This window comes from Microtus pennsylvanicus, chromosome 10 (genome assembly GCF_037038515.1).
Source record: "Microtus pennsylvanicus isolate mMicPen1 chromosome 10, mMicPen1.hap1, whole genome shotgun sequence".
Classification (NCBI taxonomy): domain Eukaryota; kingdom Metazoa; phylum Chordata; class Mammalia; order Rodentia; family Cricetidae; genus Microtus; species Microtus pennsylvanicus.
In genome coordinates, this window is record NC_134588.1 from 77,475,846 (window position 1) to 77,496,915 (window position 21,070).

Genomic DNA, 21,070 nt, shown 5'->3' on the forward strand with positions numbered 1-21,070 from the left:
CTGTTCCCTATGTTAGGAGTCCCACAAGAAAAACAAGCTACACAACTGTAACATATATGCAGAGGGCCTAGGTTAGTCTCATGCAGGTTCTCTGGATGTCTGTTCAGCCTCTGTGAGCACCTATGATCCCAGGTTACCTAATTCTGTGGGTTTTTCTATGGTGTCCTTGACGCGCTTGGCTCCTACAATCCTTCCTCAGGGTTCCCTAATCTCTGCCTAATGTTTGGCTGTGGGTCTCAGCATCTGTTTTCTTCAGTTGCTGGATTAAGCTTCTCTGATGACAGTTGGACAAGGCAACCATCTATGAGTATATCAGGATATCATTACACATCATTACATTGACATTTATTTCTTCTGTCATGTTTGGTACTATTCTAGGCCTCTGGCTGGGTCATCAGCCTCTGGGTCCTGGCATTCCGGGCAGTGTCAGGGGTCAGCTAATCTCATGGCATAGGGCTGAGGCTGGAACAGTCATTTGATGGGCAGTCCTACAACCTCGGTGTCATCCTTACCCCAGGACATCCCATAGATAAGACAGATGGTAGGTAAAAGATTCTGCGACTAGGTGTCCCAGCCCCTCATCTGAAAGTCTTGACTGGTCATAGGAGGTGGCCAGTTCAGACTATGTATCCCTTCTATTACTTGGTGTCTTAGCTAGGGTCATCCTTGTAGATTCCTGGGAATTTCTCTCATGCTAGGTTTCTACCTAACCCCTTTCCAGTCCTCTCTTTCAGTACATTCTGCCTCCATCCCTCCCCACCTGATCCCTCATGTTCCCATACCCACCTACCCCCACTTCACTCATGAATATCTTCTATTTCTCCCTCTCAGGGAGATCTGAGTGCCCCCCCCCCCCTTGAGCCCTCTTGTTACCCAGCCTCTCTGAGTCTGTGGATTGTAACATGGTTATGCTTTACTTTATAGTTTTTATCCATTTATAAATGAGTACATGCTATGTTTTTCTTTATGGGTCTAGGTTATCTCATTCAAGATAATTTTTTTCTAGTTTCACCTATTTCTTTGTAAATTTCACAATGTCATTGTTTCTAATAGATTAGTAATACTCCATTGTGTAAAATTGCCACATTTTCTTTTCCATTCTCCAGTTGAGGAACATCTATATTTTTTACCCAGTACATCCAGGTTCTGGATACTATGAATAAATCTTCTATGAACAAAGTTGAACAAGTATCCTTATGGAATAATTGAGCATCCTTTAGGTATATGCCCAAGAGCATCTTTTGGGTATACGTGCAAGAAAGGTATAGTTGGGTCTTGGCATAGACCAATTCCCAATTCTGAGAAACTGCCGTATTGATTTCAAAAGTGGCTGTATAATTTTGCACTCCCAATAGCAATAGATAAGTATTCCCCTTGCTCCATCTCCTCTCCAGCATAAGCTGTCACTTGTGTTTTTGATTTTAGCCATTCTGACAGGTGTAACATGGAGCCTCAGAGACGTTTTGATTTGCATTTCCCAAATGGCTAAGAATGTTGAACATTTCTTTAAATGTTTTTAGGCCATTTGAGATTCTTCTGTTGAAAATTTTCTGTTTAGATCTGTATACCAGTTTTAGATTGGATTATTTGATTTTTTGATGTCTACTTTCCTGAGTTCTTTATATATTTTGGAAATCAGCCCTCTGTCAGATGTGAGGTTGGTGAAGATCATTTTCCATTCTGTAGGCAGCCATATTATCCTATAGACAGTGTCGTTTACCTTACATAAGTTTTTTCAGTTTCATGAGGTCACATTTATTAATTGTCAATCTTAGTGCCTGTGTTATTGGTGTTCTATTCAGGAAGTTGTGTCCTGTGCCAATGTGTTCAACACTTTTTCCCACATTCTCTATCAGGTTCAGTATATCTGGATTTATGTTGAGGTCTTTGATCCACTTGGGCTTGAGTTTTGGGCAGGGTGATAGATATGAATCTATTTGCATTCTTCTACATGCTGACATCCAGTTAGACCAGCACCATTTTTTGAAGATGCTTTTGTTTTTCAATTGTATAATTTTAGCTTCTTTGTCAAAAATCAGGCATCTGTAAGTGTGTGGATTTATGTCTGGGTTTTTTATTTGATTCCATTGATTTATCTGCCTGTTTTTATGCCAATATCATTTGGTTTTAATCAATATAGGCCTGTATTACAGTTTGAAATCTAGAATGGTGATACCTCAGGAAGTTCTTTTATTGTACAGGATTGTTTTAGCTCTCCTGGGCCTTTTGTTTTTCCATTTGATGGTGAGTATTTTCTTTTAGCATCTGTACAGAATTGTGTGGGGTTTTAATAGGAATCACATTGACTCTGTTGATTGTTTTTTGTAAGGTCATTTTCTATGTTAATATTACAACTATATCAGCATGGGAGATCTTTACATTTTCTGATATCTTCTCCAAATTTTTTCTTCAAAGACTAGAAGTTCTTATCATACAGGTCTCTAACTTGCTTTGTGGAAGTTATACCAAGATATTTTATATTATTTGTGGCTACTGTAAAGAGTGGCGTTTTCTTGATTTCTTCCTCAGCCCACTTATCCTTTGTATATAGGGGAACTAGTGACTTTTTTTAGTTAATCTTTTATTCAGTCACCTCACTGAAGGTGTTTATCAGTTATAGGAGTTCCCTGGTAGATTTTTTGGGGTGAGATGTATACTATCATATCATCTGCAAATAGTGAAAGTTTGACTTCTTCCTTTCCAATTTGTATTCCCTTGATCTCCTTTAGTTGTCTTATTGTTCTACTCTGAATAGAATTTCAGACTACATTGAATAGATATGGAGAGAGTGGAGAGCCTTTTCTTGCTCCTAATTTTAGTGAAATTGCTTTGGGTTTCTCTTCATTTAATTTGATGTTGGCTATTGGTTTGCTGTATATTGCTTTTATAATGTTAAGGTATGTTCCTTGTATCTCTGACTTTTCAAAAACCTTTATTATAAAGGGATGTTGGATTTTGTCAAAGGCTTTTTCAGCATCTAATGAGATGATCATGTGTTTTTTCTTTCAATTTGTTTATATGCTGAATTACATTGGCAGATTTTTGTATGTTGAACTATATCCCCTGCCCCATCCCTAGGATGAAGCCTACTTGATCATGATGGCTGATATTTTTGGAAATGATTTTTGGGTATTTTATTTAAGTATTTTGCATTAATGTTCATAAGGGAAATTTGTTTGTTGATTGTGTGTGGTTTAGGTATCAGAGTGAAGGTGGCCTCATAAAAAGGAATTTGGCAGTATTTCTTTAGTTTCTATTTTGTGGAATAATTTGAGGAAGATTGACATGACCTTTCCTTTGAAATTCTGGTAGAATTCTGTGCTAAAACTTGGTCTTTCTTGGTTGGGAGACATTTAGTGATTGCTTCTATTTCCTTAGGAGTTATAAGTCTATTTAAATTGTTGCTCTAATCTTTATTTAATATTTGTAGGTAGTATCTATCAAGAAATTTGTTCGTTTCTTTTATTTTTTACAATTTTATGGGGTAAAGGTTTTTTAAGTATTACCAAATGATACTCTGGATTTTCTTAGTGTCTATCGTTATGCTCCCCCTTTCCTTTCTGACTTTTTAAAAAATTAATTCGGATATTCTCTCTGTGTTTTTTAGTTAGTGTGGATAAGGTTTTGTCCATCTTGTAGATTTTCTCAAAGAACTAACTCTGTGTTTCATTGATTCTTTGTGTTACTATATTGATCTCCAACTGCAGTTTTGGTTATTTTCTAGTTTTATTGAGCTCCTGGGTACATTTGCTTTTTTTTTCTTTTGCTATTGTTCTAGAGATTTCAGGTGTGCTGTTAAGTTGCCAGTATAAGATTTCTCCAAATTTCTTATTAAAGTACTTATCGGTATGAATTTTTCTCTTAGCACTGCTTTCATCGCTTCCTGTAAGTCTGGGTATATTGCACATTCATTTTCATTGAATTCTAGGATGTCTTCAATCTCTTTCCTTATTTCTTCCTTGACCCAATGTTAATTCAGTAGGAAGTTGTTCAGTTTCCATGAGTTTTTAGACTTTCTGTAGTTTCTGTTGCTATTAAAATACAGCTTTAATCCATGGTGGTCTGATAGGTTGCAGTGGGTTATTTCAATTTTCTTATATCTGTTGAGATTTGCTTTATGGTCAGTTATGTGGTCAATTCTGGAGAATGTTCCATAAGGTGCAAAGAAGAACGAGTATTCTTTTATGTTTGGGTGAAATGTTCTGTAGATATCTGTTAGGTCCATTTAGGTCTATTATCTCCAGTATTTCTCTGGGAGATCTGTTTATTGGTGAGATTGAGGTATTGAAGTCTCCCATTATCAATGTGTGAGAGTCAATGTGTGATTTATGCTTTAGTAGTGTTTCCTTTACAAATGATGGTGCCCTTGTGTTTGGAGCATAGACACTGAGAACTGAGAGTTCATCTTGGTAAATTTTTTGATGAATATGCAACGTCCTTCCCTATCTCTTTTTATTAATTTTAGTTTGAAGTCAATTTAATTAGATATTAAAATAGCTATATCAACCTATTTCTTGGAGCCATTCGCTTAGAAGATGCTTTTCTAATCCTTTACTCTGAGGTAATGTCTACATTTGATGTTGAGGTATATTTCTTATATGCATCAGAAGGATGGATCTTGTTTTCACACACATTCTGTTTGTTTTTTTATTGAGGAATTGAGTCCATTAATATTAAAAAATATCAATGAGATATGATTGTTAATTCCTGTTGTCTTGTTATAGTTGATAGTGGTTGTGTATGTAGTTTCTTTCATTGAGTTATGCCAGTATGAAATTGGTTTTTGCCTTTTGTTGATGTATGATTCCCCTCTGTATGCTATGAATATGTTTTATTACCATTGGTTGATAAAGAAGCTGTTTCAGCCTATAGCAGGATAGAATAATGTCAAATGGGAAATGCAAACAGAGATAACTAGAGAGAATAGGCAGAGCCAGAGAAATGTCATGTATCTGCTGAAGGAGAAAGACACCAGAACCTTACTGGTAGACCACAGGCCCATGTTAATACAGAGATTAATAGAAATGGTTAATTTAAGATGTAAGAGCTAGCTAGGCATGCACCTAAGCTATTGGTCAAATGTGATTATTTGGGTCTGGGTAGCCAGAAAATGAACAAGTGCTGTCTGTCTACAAATGACACTAACTTGGGCCAACTATATCCACATAAAACCTGAGAGAACTAGAGAAGAGATTCTAGACATAAAAGAACAGAATTAAGTTTAACTTCTTGATAGGCACATATTTTCAGATAGACTCTGTTTGCTGGTGGCAAGCAGAGGTATGTCTTCTTTAAGAGAAGGCTTCCTGACTCAGCAAAAATGGCAGCTTCTTTAAGAGACAGCTTCGTGGCTCATGCTGGTGGCATGAATGGCTATGACTCTTTCAGAGTCTGCTGCAATTTACTTGATGATAGCCTGGGCCAACTGCTTCCCAAAGATGAGGTGGTGAGCAAGGTTCCTACCTAGTGGTTCCAGAACTGGTGGTGAACTGCCTCCACCATGTTAAAAAACTGAGAGTGGCAAAGCGGTATCCAGGGCCATCACAACCACACTGCTTACCATTTTAAAGTGCTCCTTGTTATAAAAGGATTTCAGATACACAATAGGACAGATTCAGACATAAAAGACCTCTAAACAAGACACAGTGTGTTTGAAAAATGTACATAGGCCTTGGAGAGAGAGGAAAAAAGTATAGACAGTTATAAAAAGAAGTAAATAGTTTTAAAAAATTAAACAAAGTCTTGAAAGAAACGGTAAAAGTAATATTTAAAAAGCCATGTAAAGATGGACTCTGTGTAGAAGGTCTGAATTATGCACACTATTGTGTTTTCTTTGAATTTTTTGACTGTTAATGTGTTAACTGCAGAGAAACATTGGATTCTGGGGCTGCTAACCTATACCAACATATATACTTTAAAGGTATCTTGACTTCAAAATTTGAGTCTAAAGATATGTTACTTTGGAAAAGAGGTTCTGCTTTTGTTTCCACAGAAGATAAGAACCTGTGGATTCCTTCCAGGTTAAAGTGGTTTAATAGACCAAGTTCCCCTGAATAATCTCTGTGAACCTTAAAAATATTTTGCCCCCAAAACAACAGGAATTATTTTGGAGAAAACTACACCCAAATTCCCAAAATTACAGTTTATAAATGTTTAATGGGGGTTGATTATAAGTGATTAATGGTTACAGTAAACCTCTTCCTAAAAAAATAAGGAGGATATGATATAGAAATGAATATTTTGTATTGGTATGGATCTTGGTCTATTGATTCAAAGGTAAGGTTGATTTGTTATATTGTGTATATGTATTTCTACTTTTATTTAAGGTATTATGCTTGTGCATCTTATTTAAAAATATAATGTATAAATAAAAATTACAGATTAATAGATAGTCATCTATAATAGTCAAATTTGTAGTCATGTTAGGATATATATATATATATATATATATGTATAGTTCAGTTAGATACTCTTCAAATCCTTCAAAGACCTACAGAATATGGCATTTAAAATGTTTTAAAATTTTAATCTTTTCTCTATAGTGAGATATGTCTGTTTCTAGCAGCATCAGTCACTTCAGAGGGGTTGATGGGCATTGAATAAACTCAACATGGAATTTGCCTTCAATATGATAAGGCTAGCCATTTAGGGGAAAATGCTCTTGACTGGACTGATGGTATGCTGTATGGACTGTCTATGCAGAACCCACAGAAAAGTGACTGCTGAACTTGCCAAACAAAGGTGAGATAGTCCTTCAGAGTTCCTGCTACACAAAAGAGTATGCCAGACATTCTGCAGGACATAAAAGAAAGTGACTGACAAACTGAAACATAGGCTAAATAGTCTTTTAAATTTTCTGCCTCATTGAAAATCTAGTGGATATTATGTGCCTATAGGCTGAAGATGGATGCTCCAAAGTTACAGGAGAAATTTGGGTGACTCTCCAGGCAGTAAGATAGGTCTCTGTCAATTCTAGAGTTTTGGAAGTTGGTTACAACACACTTCCTGCTTACTTAGATAATTTTATATCATTCTGGGTTTGTTGATGGAGTTGAAGACAGATAGTTATAATTTTCCTTTGTTATGATAAAAGATAAATTAGATATGAAACTTTAGACTCACAAAAAATATTGTAACTATAATTTTTGCTTGCTACCTGTTTTGTCATATGTAATTTTACTTTGTTTACAGTTAAAACCTTCCAATTTATTAGGCAGAAAATGTCAGTGATGTGGGATTCCCCCTGTATGCTATGAATATATTTTATTACCATTGGTTAATAAAGAAGCTCCTTTAGCCTATGGCAGCAAAGAATAAAGCCAGGTGGGAAATTTGAACAGAGCTATATAGAGAGAATAGGTAAAATCAGGGAAATGCCATGTAGCTGCTGGAGACAGATGCCAGAAACTTACTGGTATGCCACAGGCTCATGGTGAATAGAAATGGGTTAATTTAAGATGTAAGAACTAACTAGGAATATGCCTAAGATATTAGCGAAACAATGTTGTAATATAGTTTCCATATGATTATTCAGGTCTGGGAGACCAGAAAACAAATGAGCAGTCTATGTCTATATTTTTTTCCTGGGTATAGTCAACTTCTTTGGGCTGAAGTTTTCTTTTAGTACCTTTCATTAGGGCTGAATTTGTAGATAGACATTTGACTTTATCTTGGAATATCTTGTTTCCTCCATCTGTGGTGGTTGAAAGTTTTGCTGGGTATATTAGTCTTTGCTGGCATCTGTGGCCTCTTAGATTTGTAGTACATCTGTTCAGCCCCATTTGGATTTTGGAGTCTCCAATGAGAAGTAGACTGTAATTCTAACAGGTCTGCCTTTATATGTTAATTGGCCTTCTTTTTCTTCTTTCTTTGTTTTGTGTGTTTAGTGTTTGATTATTATGTGGTGAGGGAATCTTTCTTTTCTGATCCAATCTATTTGATATTCTGTAAGCTTTGTTACTTTTATAAGCATGTCCTTTAGGTTAGGGATTTTCTTTCTATGATGTTTGTTAAAAATATTTTCTGTGCCATTGAGCTGGGATTATTTTCCTTTTACTACTTCTACTTTTCCTAGGTTTGCTTTTTCATAGTATTCCAGATTCCCTGGATATTTTGTGTTAGGAGGCTTTTAGATTCAAAATTTTCTTTAACGGATGTATCTATTTCTTCTATCATTTCTTCAATGCTTTGGACTATTTCTCCCATCTCTTGTATTCTGTTGGTGATGTTTTGTTTGCTTACCTAGATTTTCTATTTCTAGAATTCCCTCAGTTTGTGCTTTCTTTATTGTTTTTATTCACATTTTTAAGTCTTGAACAGTTTTATTTCCATCAATTGTTTGATTTTTCTTGCTTTTCTTGGCATTCTTTAAGCAATTTATTAATTTCTTTTAATTTTTTTATTTTCTCCTCAATTTCTCTAATGGATTAATTTATTTACTCTTTAAGTACCTCTATTATCTTGTAAAGTTAATTTTAAGTTTGTTTACTTGTGCTTCATCTGTGTTGGAATATCTGTGTAGTAGGCTGGCTTGGTGAAATATTTACCTGGATATTGTTGTTTATGTTCTTGCACTTATGTTTAGGCATCTGGATTTGGAAAGATCATAGGTCTAGGTGCCAGTTTCTGGTTTTGACTTTTTTGAATGGGTATTTTACTTCCTTGCTTTCAGTTTCTTCTGACTGGCATGGGCTGTGGTTGGGTAAAGGGTCTCCACCTTCATTCAGGGCTAGAATTCTGAAGGCATGGATGGCCTCTGGTCCAGCAGTTCAGAGCTGAAGTTTTGGCTATGTAGATAGTTTCTGATCTCTACGGGGTCTTCTGGGTTTGAGGACCCTGGCCTGGATTCTGGTGGGGTAGCAGGCTTCTACCCGATTTTCAGGGAATTATCCTGGTCTCTGGGGTTCAGGATGATGGTGTTGTCTCTGATCAAGTAGGAGACATCAGCCAGAGGTATGAGCCAGGATAAGGTAAGAAGGAGAGAAGAAGCTCTTAGGGTTAAGCTTGGTGGACACAGTCAAGGCAAGGTGTGTGTAGGGTGGATTACCTGGTTTTCGGGGAGCTGGCCTGGCCTTTGCTGGGGTGGAAGTCTTCCACCAAAAGTATGGGCCCAGATCACATGATGAGGAGAGTAGGGTCAGTTGGAGTTCCACTGAGCTAGCATGATCCAGGTGGAAGGCAGTCTTTTCTGGGGTTCAGGATGGTGGCCTGGCCTCTGTGGAGTAGAAGGCTTCTGCAATAGGTCTGGTCCAGGAGAAGATGACAATGAGAGAGCTTATCTGGTTTTAGAGCAGATAGCCTGGCCTTTGATGGGGTAGAAGGTTTTCACCAGAGCTGTGGGGCAAGATGTGATGATGAGGAAAGAAAGAGGAGCAGTTGGATTAGGCTGCGAAAATTGGGCTGAGTTGGGGTCACTCTTCCCTGGGGTTCAGGATGTTGCTCTGGCCTCTGGAGTGTGAGAGGCTTCTGCCAGGTGATATGGTCTGAGATATGGAGGCAAGTAGAGGAGTGGATATCTTCTTCTTCTTCTTCTTCTTCTTCTTCTTCTTCTTCTTCTTCTTCTTCTTCTTCTTCCTCCTCCTCCTCCTCCTCCTCCTCCTCCTTCCTCCTCCTCCTCCTTCTTCTTTTTCGAAAAACCCAATCTTTTCTCATTTTACATACCAATCCCAGTTCCCTCTCTCTCCCCACTCTGGCTTCCCCATCTTCCACCCATCCCACACTCCATCCCCTCAGAGAGGGGTAAGGCTTCCCATGGGGAGGCAATAAAGTCTGGCAATCACTTGGAGGAAGGACTAAGGGCCCCCCTATACCCAGACTGAGCAAGGTATCCCTCCAAAAAGAATGGACTCCAAAAAGCCAGTTCAAACATTAGTGATCAATCCTGGTCCTACTGCCAGGGGCACCACAGACTGCCCCAGTCACACAGTTGTCACCTACACTCAGAGGGCCTAATTTTGTCCTATGCAGATTGCCCCATTGTCAGTTGGGAGTCAGTGAGCTCCCGCTAGCTCAGGTCAGCTGTTTCTGTGGGTATCACCATCATGGTCTTGACCCCTTTGCTCATATTATCCCTCATCCCTCCTTTTTACTGGTTTCTGGGAGCTTGACTCAGTGCTTAGCTGTAGATCTCTGCATCTGCTCACATCAATTGCTGGATAAATGTTCTATGATGCCAATTAAATTAGTCATCAATCTGATTATAGTGCAAGACCAGCCCAGGAACCCTCTCCACTATTGCTTAAGGTCTTAGCTGGGGTCAACCTTGTGGACTCCTGGGAGTTTCCCTGGTGCCATGTTTCATGCTAGCCCCATTATGCTCCCTCAATCAAGGTGTCTCTTTTCTTGCTCCCCCTCTCTGGAGGCGCTCCAAAAGCTACACAGAGAAACCCTGTCTTGAAGAACAAAAACGTCTCTTGGATATCTTTGTTTTTAAAGGCTTAAAGGTTTTATTTTTGAGAATCTCATGCATAAATGCTATATTTACATTACATGTCACCTTTCTTTCTGTCTCTCTCCCAACTCTTCTTGTTTATGTGTCTCTGAATTTCATGCTTATTACACAGACCTACACACACACACACACACACACACACACACACACACACTACTGTGTCTATATAGTACTGCCCATATGCCTATGTGTTTAAGGCTGACTATTTGGGATTGAATAGCCTGTAGGAGTTCATCTGGCGATCACAAGGTAATTCTCCAGGTGCACCTGACAGGATTACAGTTACTCTAGAAAAGCTTGGGCCACAGGAACATGGGAAGGTAGGATATATTCACTCTAAATAGCCTCCTTTGGGAGTCTCAGAGAAAGGAGAATAACCATTCTCAAATGTCACATAAGGCTTAGCTCTTAAGCCGGGTCTATCATTATTATAATATTGAAAAATAGCAAAAACTGATTCTTTTTCAATAGCTATTGATTGCCCATAGTTCTTCATTTGGGGGTGGAGCCTTGTAAATTTTCTTCTATCGACATTGCCATGTGGATGACTGTTTTCATTTTGCAAGTCTTCTTTAGGCGACCATACTGTTGAGATTTTATGGGCATAGCATTTCTGTCATGTCTAGAAGATGCTACCTCTCAGTAGTCATCTTGGGTCCCCAACTCTCACAATCTCAGACCCCTTTCCTGTGATTTTCCCCATCTTAGGTATCAAAGCTGAATTGTAAAAAGAGCACTTGGAATTGCACACTCCATAGTCACTGTTCTCTGCATTTTGACCAGTTTTCTATGACTTTCTGTCATAGTATCCATCTGCAATTCAGAGAAGCTTCTTTAATAAGGGGTCAAAGCTATACATTTCTATGGGTATGAGGATAATTATTTAAAATACAGTTCAGAGGTACATTGATTAAGAAAATGGCAGTAATAAGTTTTCCTCTAGGAACTAGAACCTTTCCCAACAGGGTGTCTGGCTAGGTTTGCAGTATCAGGCATGAATACATTCTCAGTGAGTGGACCTTAAATCTAACTAGACAGCTTTTAGTTACCCCTAAGATGAAAAAAAGACTACTATTGCATGTTTGGGGATATCTTGCTGTACTGATCTTTGTAGTGGTTCATGAGTTTTATACCTGAGTACAAAGGTTGAGTACTTTTTTCTCTTGGCAGTTTGCATAGCACTTCCTAATACTGTGAGACCTAATCTTCAGGGAGAAGGCATAACATCAGTTCTGCTCAGTTCCTATAAGTCCCATGGCCAAAGTGTGTGGTCTCTTCAGCAAAAGGGTCTTATGTTCAAGTTCTAGGAGGCAACCAAGGGCAATGTCAGTAGCCTGTATTGTTTTCTGAAGATGTTTGGAGCACCTGTCCTACAACTTGAAGGAATGTTTTCCATGCCTGGCACTGCTCTCTCTCTCTCTCTCTCTCTCTCTCTCTCTCTCTCTCTCTCTCTCTCTCTCTCTCTCTCTCTCTCTGCTGGTCTTTGGCTGGGGGGGAATTCTTAATGTGATTGTTTATAATGTTCTAATATCCTACACTCAACACCCCTTCCTCGGCAGACATTCATTCATAATTATCCATATCTTGCTCAAACTTTCCTTTATAATTATAAAGACTGGCTCTATCCAATTTACTAGGCTTTTATCTAATAGCTTGTCATTTTATCTTCCTTCAACACTCCTATATCTACAAGAGCATAAAGTCAATGTGAGATATTTGCTGGCATTGTTCATTATTGCATTACTATATTGAAAAGAATCTAAAAAAGTCAAAAAACTTGATACATCTTGACTGTGTGTGCATGTGTGTGTGCGTGTGTGTATTCTCATATACTACACAATTTAAAGTTTCAAACTGGAAGATAGTAGCAAGTGAATTCTTAACTTGCCTATGATTTTCCACCTGTGGATGTACATTGTACATAAGTTAGATGTAGTTTTAGAAAGGACATTGGTCAGTTCTGCCCACTTGCCAAAGTCTCCCAAGAAAATAGATCCTCAAATATACTTTGGGGAAAGCCAGCTTATTGGTGAATATCAAACTTTGTCCCTCTTAGGAATTCCTGGGCATTTCATTCTCCATATAAACTAGAGGCTATTTCAGCTCTGACATCTTAGGTTCTGTCTGTTTAAGATATGTGACTCTATCACTGAAATGTGCCACTTTAGTAGGCCACCTGAAGTCACAGCAGTTGTCTTTGCTGGCATTATCAGTGTTGTGTAAAAGCTGCCTTTATCACACACTTCACTGCAGAGGCATGTGACCATCCTTCATCTTGGAACATAGCTACCCGTATCTTGTCCATTTCTTTGTGTAAAACACTAACACGGTATGCACTCAAGGGTTGACATAATCAAATCAGATCCATATTTTCTGTAATAATAAATGAAGTTCATGAAATAGTATTAGCCTCAACCCTTCTGTATGAATAAGGTGTGCTTTGCTGTTAGTGTAAATTCTCATAACTGATAGCTATCCTTAACAGGAGAAATCTGTTCTGCCTATATCTATTTTTTGGGAAGAAAGAGACAGAAAAATATGTGGGTTAATAACATTGCAAAATAAAAGACAGGAGAGGAAACAGCAGGGTCTTCCTACATTCCCTTTCTGGTTTTCCTGTGAAAAAGGTTCTGTGATTCCTGGTGATTCTTTCAAGATTGGGAGATTAAAGATTGTGTTATAGATGTGGCAGCCTCAATTAGTAAAACTGACAAGAAAATAATTGTCTCTTTATATTGAATGACAGGCAAACACAACTGAGGGAACGTTGCCTCTATGATGGCACAGGATCACATCTTAGTTTGTCCTACTTGACTCAACTGATTAGCTCCTGGGAAGGTTTTTGTTTGGCATCCAGAGTCATGAATATTCTAAATTCTTAGTTTTTCTCATCAACTAAGAAAAGCAACCTACAACCAAGGACCTGAACAAGCAGAGAAATTTAGATTCCAGGAACCAATTCTGTTTAATTTGCTATTTTTCACACTTGTATTTCCTGATCAAAGAGAGGCACTTTCATTAATTTATTTCTTAATTTTCTTAAGAAAAGAAGATGTGTACACTTCAATTTCATAATGCTAAGCCCGAAATACCCCTTCTATCTATATTGCCTTTCAAAAAAGAATCATTTACCAAAACAACCAGTGCTTCTGAAAAACGCAGGTGTCTGCCAAGTGCTTCTCCCTTATAAATACCCTTTGACTGGCAGGGGCAGTTCTTCCCCAGTGAGTTAGCACTGCCACCATCCAGAGGGGTAGCATTTCCACTGAGTGCCCATGGGCACTTGATGCTATGCTATAGATGGGCGGTAATATCCTCCGCTGGTCTCTGACCGCATTTGTCCATTAGTCAGTCATTCTGTGTTACTTCCAAGAATCCTATCAATAAAAGGAGTACTTATAGTTTTTTCCCTCTCACAGAGAAGGCCTTTTTTTTTTTTGTTTCCTACATGCCAAGCCTGAAGGAACTTGAAGGAAGTCCTGCCTTGCTGTCATTCTTCCTGAGCAGACAATACATCTCTGAAAATAAACCCCAACACTGAGAACATTGTGGTCCTCTACAGGATGGCTTTCCTCATAGTTTCTTGAGTTTTATTGAAAATGATTTTGGTCCCCGTGGAGTTGGAGGAAGACAAGGGTTCCCAATGACTAATGGAATATGTTTCTCCATCCTTTAGTAAGTTCAACTGTCTTAGGGTTTTTATTGCACTGAAGAGACACCATGACCATGGAAACTCATACCAAGAAAAGCATTTAATTGGAGTGGATTGCAGTTCAGAAGTTTAGTCCATTGTCATCATGGCAGGAAGCATAAAAGCATGAAGGCAGACATGGTGGTGGAGAAGGAGCCAAGAGTTCTACATCTGGATCAGCAAGCAGCAGGAAGGAAGAGTGCCACACTGTGCTTGACTTGAGCATTTGATATGACAAAGCCCTTCCTCACTGACACACTTCCTTCTCGGACAAGGCCACACCTCCTCCAACAAGGCCACACCTCCTAGCAGTTTCACTATTTATGGGCCTATGGGGGCCATTTTTATTTGAACTACAACAAGCTCATGTAACTATAAACCTTGCATAACTAGGTTCAGAAACTGAGAGGGTCATATTTGTAAATATTTTCTCCAGAGATGGGAAAGATTCTGGTTGTGTGGTTCTTCAGACTAGTAAGGCAAATCCAAGTGAGTAAGTAAATCAATAAGGCAGCAAAGCATGAGTTGTCTTCTTTGTACTTCTTTCTAGGCTGGAAGATTAGGTAGATCTCAGGAGCATATGGAGGGCCAGTTAGGATCAGCAGGATCTGTATTTTCCAGTAAGAGTGTAGACTTCCCATAAGATTGAGGCAGGAGAATAATAGGCAGAATGAGGTCCAGAAAGTCTTACACAAAAGCTACATCTTTGGCCTGTGAAAAGAAAATGTTGGCAAGGAGGAAGATAGGAAGCCCTTCCCCAAAGCCTGCTAAATCCAGCCATTGGCCAGAGACAAATGGGAGTGTCTAAAGTTGACCTATGAGTCATGATAAAACTGAGACATACATCTCTAGGTGGGAATTTAAGGTGTTAATGAGATATGTGATACATGAGCTTGTATATAGAATTACGTGTAACATTTTCAACACCCGAAAGAAACCCTGCCCTTTGAAAATGACCCCTAAAGCCATTGTTATGTGACTGGAATCCCCAAGTGTTTATGCAACATGGCCTTGGAGCTGGTAAACATCTTTTTACTTCATTGCCTTTCCTCCCTTTGGCATATATTTTCTTTTTAATCCTTTTTGAAAAATCTGTGCTCTTTTGGTTGTTTTGGTTTTGATTTTGTTTTTTCAAGATGGGGACAGCCCTGGCTGTCCTGGAACTCGCTGTGTAGACCAGGCTGATTTTAAATTCATAGAGATCTGCTTGCCTAAGATTAAAGGTATGCACCGTTATGTCCAGCACTTTCTTTACTTTTGTGCCTTTGTGTGTATATGTATGTAAGCACATGCGTGTGCATACCGTGGTATCAGAAGACAACTTACCTAGAATAGTTCTCACTTTTTACTATGTGGTGCCCAGAGATCAAGCTCAGGTTCTCAGATTTGATGGCAAACTCCTTTACCAGGCGAGTCATTGCGCTGGGCTATGGGTATATATCTTTCTTAATAAATGTTCTCTGATCCTGCTGCGGTTGTGTGTTTCTTCTTATTTCCATGTTCAGGAATGTAAGGATTTAGGATCGGCATCAGGACTTTGGGAGATCTATGTGCCATCTCTGCCCATAAATCCACAATCAGTTTCCGGAGCTGGGGCGATAGGTAAAGTATTAGGAGTTAAAAGAATGCTTCATTGAACCACTCCAAATTCTACACATTCATTATTCTAATTGTATTTTTATTTTATGTTTGTGCTCAGTCTGTGTAGATGGATATCCACTTAGCTCAGGATATTAATTATATTCCCATAAAATGACTTTTATTCTGTTTGCAATATCATTATTAGTGATCCTACATTTTCAAACTTTTTATCTTATTTGTTGTATTTTAATATGTATTTTAATTTTATAAATCAATATGTTTTTATATATGTGGCTGTGGAGGGGTATGCGTGTGCTTGCTTTGTCCATGTAACAGCTGAGATCAGGGGTCAACATTGTTTGCTCTCTTCAGTTGTTCGCTTTCCGCCTTGTTTTTTGAGACAGCGGCTTTCAAAATATTTTTGAGTAATATCTTGAAGTAGAATGATGACACATGTTTAGTCTGCTATAAAACTGTCAGTCTCACACATTACTTGACCATTTTATGTGTCTATTACATGGGTCCTAGACTCTTGATAACAGTCAGTCCTTTAGGTCTGCATTCTCTTTGTAATAAGTGTATAGTGCTATCTTACTGTGTTTTGAATTGCATTTCCCTAATGACTACCCGTGTTGAGTTAATGACTGTGATTGATGTGTGTGCACTTCCTTGTCATTAGGCATCGTTTATTGGCGAACTCTCTATTCACATATTTGGTACATTATAAAAAATGTTTAACTATTTTTCTTGGCTTTGGGTTTGATACATTTTCACTACTAGTTATGTTTCAGTAATAATGTAAAAATAATTCTCCCAGTCTGCGGTTTGTCTTTCTATTATTTTAACAGTCTTTTGATGAAAAGGAAGTTTTTACTTTGATGAAGCCTAATTTATCTTTATCTTTTAAGTTTGGATTGTGTCTAATCTAAGTTCACAAATGGTTTTCTTTCATATTTTCACTTAGAATTTTCTTTTATTGAAAATAGGTTTTTCATATAACATATTCTAATTATGCTTTCCTCTCCCACAAATGCCCCCAGGTCCTACCCACCTCTTCATCTACTGCCCACAAAGGAAAATTTAGTTATTGCCATTGGATTCTCACTGGATAAACAAACCATTCTTAAGGACAGGCCCCATGACCAACACAAAATGAGCTCAAAGGCATTTCTGGACATTCTCTGCCTCATTCAGAAATTATAGAGTTTTGGACTATATTTGTGAAAATTTTAAGGTAGTTTTCATACAAAGTGAGAGGAATGAATTTACTTTCTCACTCCCAATCTCTCAATGTGCACATGATCATCTATAAGTTCCATTTGTTCCTCGTCATCTTTGTCAAAAATTGAATGTGTGTGCATGTATGTTTTCACTCTCTTGTTTGGCTTTGTTTTAATTTTGAGACTTGTTCCTGCTATGTAGTCCAGGCTGATCTCAAATTCCCAGACTCAGCTTGGGTACATCTCTAGACCCACTGGTATAACTGATTGCTGTCTTTACCTAATTTGGTTGTTTTTTATAGACTATTGGCCAGTTTTGTTCACTGCACTTCCATATGAACTTTTAAAATAACTTTTCAATTTAAAGTCTTTAGCAGCTCGCTGGGATTTTTAGGGAACACACGGAATCAATAGATTAATTTAAAGCACACTGATATTTTAGAAATATTGAATATCCCACCCAAGACAGTGTATCACACAGCTATTTAGCTTTTTATTTTTACTTGGTCATATTTCACAATTTTCCATGTTCATGTTTTACAGGTCTTTAAAAATATTTATTCCTAATAACTTCAAACTTATGATTTACAAATAATTTATATTGTAATTTCTTTTTGTTGTTGTTGTTGAAACATATAATACAATGGACTTTTAGAAAGTAGATTTTTTTTTCATCCTGAAATGCTGTTTAAGTCATTGATTTTAGGATCTTCGTTAGAGATTATATAGAATATGAATCACATTACTGGTGAATAAAGACTATTTTATCTCTTATTTTCTAATTTGGATGATGTCTATTTTTCTTAAGATATCCCTCTAGGTACAACCTCCTAACAATGATGAATAGGAGAGCTTTACAAACAGTGACAGTTTTGTGTATCACTGATTTACAAGCCTTTATTCACTTCAAGTCCTTTGTTTCATTGGCTACAAGTTAGAGCACCGATGACTAACACATGCAGAACCAGAGAGTAAGGGAGGGGGAAGGTGACCAATAAGAAAGAGGCATCTCTGGGTGATAATGAAGTAGAAAGTAGGCGAAAGAGTGACAGTCCTGGGGGCAAGAGCACTGGATAATTAGAAGACTTTTGACCTTATTCGCTTATGAGTCTGTATCCACAGAAATTCTTCTCTCTACCAAAAGAGAAAGAAGCATTTAGGCTAAGAAACTGGAGAGCGTTGCTATAGAGAACTGTGTCAATTGTTGACCTAAAAAATTAGCACAAGGTTCCTAATGTAGGCAAATGGAAGGGAGAAATAATAGGAAAGAAGTGTAGATCATAGAAAATGAGACTCAATATTGCTAATGCAACAAGAACATCTCAAAACTAAAGCTAAAGAAAATGTAATACAGCCCTCTACCGAATGGTAAATATAATCAGATAAGCATTTGATTTTAAATTTAAAATTTTAAGTTTAATTTAAAAACACGAGGGGAAATGAAGCTAAAATATTAAAAGAATTAATGAAATGACAACTGATTGCATCTGGTAAGAACCTGAGGTAAAAAGATAGATATCTAAGAAAGGAAAAGTAAGTGGCACATTCTTAAAGGTCAAGAGAATGAAGTACTAACACAAAGGACAGTGAGTGCTAAAGAAGGGATCAAAGAATATCAAAAATACATAAGGAGAAAAGGCAACTAAGAATACAAGATATATAATACTAGAATTTCTAAAGAAGACAAAACAACAAATTAAATATTTAGAATTATGATAAAATACATCTAGATATAAATGTTTGAAAATGGACCAGGAATGAGCAACTTTGATAGACCACAGTGTAACTTACATGTTAAAAGTAAAGGAAGAAAATACCTTTAGAGCCTTTAGGCAAGAAACTTCATACAGGCAACGAAAAGTGGAAAATCTGTTTGTCATCCAGCTGCTTCCCTGACACATAGAAACTTAAAAAGGAAAGGTGACAACTGAAAACCAAGAACCTATTATCCATAGAGACCATTTTCCAAGTTCCCATACAATGGAAAGCTATCTTAATTTTTTGTAAGTTGAAAAAATGCTGTTCCCATCTCCCTTTGCTCATTTCTTTAGCAAGGTGTGTTTTCCCTGAATTCCTTCTAGAGTGATGGGTGCTAAAGATGACAGTCAGTTTAGTCACAGCAATGAATTGTGGCATAGGAAGTGACAAACTCCCTATGAAAATTACTGAACAGAATTTAGGAACTTGAGCCACACATGCAGGAGCATACTCTATATAAAGGAAAACCAAGGACCATTTGTTGTAGGGAGAAACCTGCTCGTTTGTCCTGGCCACCTGGCTAGCTTAGCCCTGAAATAACCATACAGAAATTGTATTAATTAAATCACTGCTTGGCACATTTGTTCTAGTTTCTTATTGGCTAATTCTTAAAAATCTGTGTATCGCCACTCGGCAGTGGCTTACCAGGCAAGATTTGGCATGTCTGATTCTGGAGGCTCCATGGTGTCTCTCTCTGTGTCTCTGCTTTCTTCCTCCCAGAATTCAGTTCCATCTTCCCCACCTACCTAAGTTCTGCCCCTATCAGGCCAAGGCAGTTTCTTTATTCATTAACCAATACAAGTAACACATAGAAAGAAGGACCTCTTACACCAACGGTTTAATGTTCCAACCGTTCCAGCCTCTTCGCTTAGGAATTCAAACCTCCATTAGTTGCCAAGGACAATGTTCCATACCCTTCCATATCATGTTAAATTTATGGGATTAAGTGTTCTTTGAGGTCACAGTGAGCTGGCATGGTATTGCCAAATTAATCCCTTGCAGGAGGTAATTAGAAATAGGCACCTGAATCAGTTTGGGGCCCCTTTGCCATAAACTCTAGCTACACAAAGGTGTTCTTGTGCCAGCACTGTCAGCATCATTGGGGACCTTGTTAGAAATGAGAATATGCTCGCATCTCTATTTTATATATACTTTTACACTATCTGGGGAACTTGCTAGAGGTGTAGATGGGGTTCAGAAGTCTTGCATGGCACCTGAGAGCCTGCATTTCTAACAGGCTCTCAAGGGCCCTCAGTGTGACTGACCTGGTATTCTACCAGATTCACATTCTCTTGAAAACTCCTTCTTGATAGGCCCTGGGAAACTAGTGTTTTATTTTTTTCTGAAAATTTAAAACAAGAACAATAAGGCTTTATTACTATGAGGCACTATGAAAGTGCCACACTAGACCACTTCACTGGTAGAAAGGCACTTTACTGGGGGACAAACTGTCATGTTGTCTCAGAGAGTAGAGAGCTCAATGGGCAGAGCCTTGTCACTTTATTGGGGCAGGTAGCAGCCAGAGATGCTATGCAGACCAGATCACTTCGACAATTAATGTTGGTACTTTGAGCTAATGTAGGCTGTTAGGGTTAATGGGGAACCAGATGCACTTCACTGAAGGGAGTTGTTTAAGTTTAGGTTTCTATTTACCATGAAATGTCTTCTGTTTATCTGGTAAGAATTAGGCCTAGTTCAAGTTCAGGTCATCTTCTTAAAATATTTTTGGTAGCATTGCCATTTTGGGGTCCTGCTTTGTGGCCATCCTCACAATAATTACAGAGAATCTCTTCTGAGCATCCAGGACCAGGTATTGTCTGCCATGATTGTTTCCTACTAGATTTTCCCCTATAGATGTTATGGGAAAGTTCACAGGGTCATGAATCATGATTGCTAATAAATTTTTTTATACTTTCTAATGATACTTCATTCTCTGTATAGATTCAGATGATACTGACTCTTAAAATACAGATGAATTTGCTTCATACATCTCCAGGAGAAAAATAATCATGGGTAATTAAATAAATAAAAGGACAAGTAAGTGATGAAAACAGTCCTATGTTATAATAATCACATGTGGGATTTTTTACTTTTACTATTTTTTTTAAATTTATTTTGTTAAGTGTTATTATTCTTTGTATGTGATATATGTATGTAGGTGCATGCATGTTTCTGGGCACACATGAAGGTTTTGTTTTCCATTTTGCATTTACTTGGGCTTCAGGAACCTAACTATTGCAAAGACAGAAAGAAGGAAATAGCTTTAGCAATCCACAAATGAAATGGAAAGTCCTGAAATATATATACATGTGCCATTATACAGACTGAGAAGGTCATATTTATATGTGTATTTAGGAATACACACACACA

At 37.8% G+C, this 21,070-nt stretch overlaps 1 pseudogene; it reads right to left on the reverse strand.

The window, feature by feature from the left end:
* Window positions 1–15,559, reverse strand: part of LOC142858144 (protein SET-like) — a 49,360-nt pseudogene extending 33,801 nt beyond the window's left edge.
* Between the last annotated feature and the right edge of the window lie 5,511 nt (window positions 15,560–21,070).